Here is a 3,398-nt window from a genome sequence, read left to right as displayed (position 1 = left end):
CCGGAGCGCTAACCCTAGTCCCGTCGAACCCCAGTTAAATTGATGATGTCTTAGGGTTATTTTAGTACCTAATTAGCATGTCATATCATCATTCTTGTATGCGCGTTGCATCGATGCCATGTGTTGATTGTTCCTTTACCTTTCCGGTGTTTGCTTCTTCGCGATCGATAGAGCAAGTGCTCGAGGCGATGAAGATCGAGAACGACGCAACTCAATACTTGTCCACCGACAAACAAGTCAAGCGTGGGATCTCCGAAGATCCATATCGTTTTGTCAGGGACAAAGGAAAGCCCTAACCTGGTTCATATATGGTTTCGAAATGCTTTTACTTCTGGTTCCTGCATATTGTATATGATTCCAATATGGTTTATCGGCAAGTATAGTTATCATATGTGTTGCATTTACCATCCTTGTAGCCTAAAATACTCTGATCCACTGCTCCCAGCAAGACTAGGTTTGAGCTTGTGTGCATCGCTAGAGCCGTTCTATCGAATATGCTTAGCCATGCTTACTTGACAAATTATGATCCATCCGGTTGATGAATCAGAGCTGCGAATGAACATAGTATGGCAGGATGACGTGGTAAGATCAGTGATGATAATTAAACCTGCTTAAAGGCCTGGATGGGCCACCACATGGGAATGTGGTGATTTGACTCGTTCTCACCGATACTAGGACCTAAGGTTCTCGCCTTCGGAACCAAGACTGAGTGTACAGCCACACGGGGCCCATGGGAACCCCTTGGCCCGAACTTGCCTAGCTTACCCATGAGTCAATTAGATTGCGAGTTCCATTTGGAATTCTGCATGGAGAAGGTGTGGAAAAGGTTTTCAAAGGTGCATCATACAGGGCATGGCTAGGGTGAAGGATGTTGGAGGCATTGAACTAGATCCCCTGCACACAATGACCGGGACCGCCTCGGAGAATGGATACCTACAATGAAGTAGTTCCCCAGTTAGTTTGACTCATGTAATAGGCGAAGTAAGGGAAAGGTTTTGGTCGACTACCCTCTGTCGGCACACCAAGGAAGTGTGTACATGACGGTGCTAAGAGTCGGTCGGCGCGTCTAGGTAAAGTTGTACACCCCTACAGGGTTAAATCTTTTCGAAAAGCCGTGTCCATGGTTACAGACGACTTGGTGATGGATTCTGTGATCATACACAACATGAACCTAATCGTAAAACTTGATCAATGTGTGATAAGGATCCCTTCTCAGGGTATCGAGGGGGTCATCCTAGTGGATAGGTTCAGCATATGATGAAGATTCGGTGGATTCAATATGATCATCAATATAGCTATAGATATCGCTCTCTTATCCCCTTTTAAAATGATCTGAGTAGACGATCTTCTGCTCACTCTTGTTTTACAAAGGAAAACTAGCTTGCCGCAAAATAAGCTCTACATAAAGCCTCGCATACCAGCTTTGCTAAAAGGTTGTACTAAGTCTTGCTGAGTCCCTGTACTAAGATTTGCATGCTTTGTTTCATACGAAGTCGCTCCAACAAATGAAGGTTTCTAGGTCGACATCGACGAGTAGCTTGGGATTCCCAGGTAGTAGGCTGGAATCTATGGGCTGGGACGTCGCCGTTATGCTCCTGGCCTCTTAGGCCTTTTGCTATCTTGCTATTTAGAATAGCATAACTTCGCTTCCGTTGATTGGTGAAATGTCAGGTCAGTGACCTCTGCTTGTAATACTTTGGTTCTTTGCTCAGTTATGAGCTTGTATTACTCTTTGCATCGTGAAGTCACTGTTGTGTTACCGATTCTCACCCTGTAGGCTCTAGAGATCTAGGCTAGGCTTATGCCAGATGGAGATCTGGGTTTGTGAGAAGCTTACATATTTTGGGGAAGAAGAAGACTATTACCCCCCACAAAAAAGTGACTGTTGCAGGAATTTGGGACCGGAGTCTCCGGTGTTTGACCCAAATGCCGAAGTCTCCGGCCAAGTCCCCGACCAAGTTCCCTGACCCCCATACTGAGCGTGAGGCACACGGGACAGCAACTCAAGTTCGTTGGTCCGGGGACTTCACCGGAGTCTTCGACCTTGGGGGAGTCTCCGGTCTGGAAAACTTGAGAAACTGTTGAAACCAAAACTGCAACAACTTGAGTTTGGACACTCCGAATGACACGAAAGCAATTTTTTGGAAAGAGGATGACAAGATATACCCTCAAGTGGGGGATATTTTTCTATGATTTTTAGGGTGAGACCTCTAAACACGGAGAACCGAGAAAAACTCCAATATCGAAAACGCAACAAGTGATTCATGCGGAATCCATTTTCGATGAACTAGAGCTTGTTGTGGGAATAAGCACAAGCTCTAAAACATCACATGGATAAAAATCCAAATAACAACCAAGAAACATGATGCAAGGTGGCAAAGGTTTGAGCTCTCCGAAAGATACGATTGAGTTACTCACTCGAGAGCCCTCTTGATAGTACATCAACTAAACTATAAACCAGTCTCCAACTACACCATGAGACCGGTAAGAAAGAAACCCTATCAAAAGAAAACCTTTACCTTGCGTGTTCCACTTGAGCTCAATGATGACGATCTTGACTGCAACAAGATGGAACACCTTTATTGATTGTCCTTGGTTGACGAAGTCTTGTGGATTTCAAATATAACTCAATGCAAACATTAGTCCATAGGGATTGTCATTAATTACCAAAACCGCACATGGGGGATCCATGCACTTTCCGGTGTGATTCTATTTGTTTCTTGGGAATTGAAACGGACTCTGTACTCAATCATAGAAACGCAAGACATAATCATCTTGACCCATCTCAAATCAAAACCCATCTTTATCAGCATCTTCTCCAGAAAATACCACTCAATACGGTCATAGGCTTTCTGCATGTCTAATTTGACAACACATAGACCTATTTTTCCTTCCATGTTCTTCTTTATAGTGTTGAAGCTCTCATATGCTACCCCAACATTATTAGTGATGATCAGTCCAGATACAAAAGCACTTTGCGTTGGTCCAACGATATGTCTCAAACGTATATATAACTTTTGATGCTCCATGCTTGTTTTACACATATTTATATATGTTTTGCTCATGCTTCGTTGCACTTTTATACATTTTCCGGCACTAACCTATTAACAAGATACCACAGTGTCAGTTCCCTATTTTCTGTTGTTTTGTATTTCAGAAAAGTTGTACAGGAAATATTCTCGAAATTGGACGAAACAAAAGCTGAAGTCAATATTTTACCATAACGAAGTCAGAGTCTAGAGGGGAGTACTCTTCACGGATGATAAAGGCTCTTGGCTTCTTGGTGAAGGAGACCTTGTCGTCATCGGGCTTGGAGGAGAACTTGGAGAATCCTTTGGAGAGTGACTTGAACTTTTCCTTGCGGACAAGCCTTCCACCATTATCTTCTCTTCTCTCAT

Source organism: Lolium rigidum, chromosome 3 (assembly GCF_022539505.1).
Source record: "Lolium rigidum isolate FL_2022 chromosome 3, APGP_CSIRO_Lrig_0.1, whole genome shotgun sequence".
Classification (NCBI taxonomy): Eukaryota; Viridiplantae; Streptophyta; class Magnoliopsida; order Poales; family Poaceae; genus Lolium; species Lolium rigidum.
The sequence above is the reverse complement of the archived record's forward strand: the minus strand, read 5'-3'. Positions refer to the sequence as shown.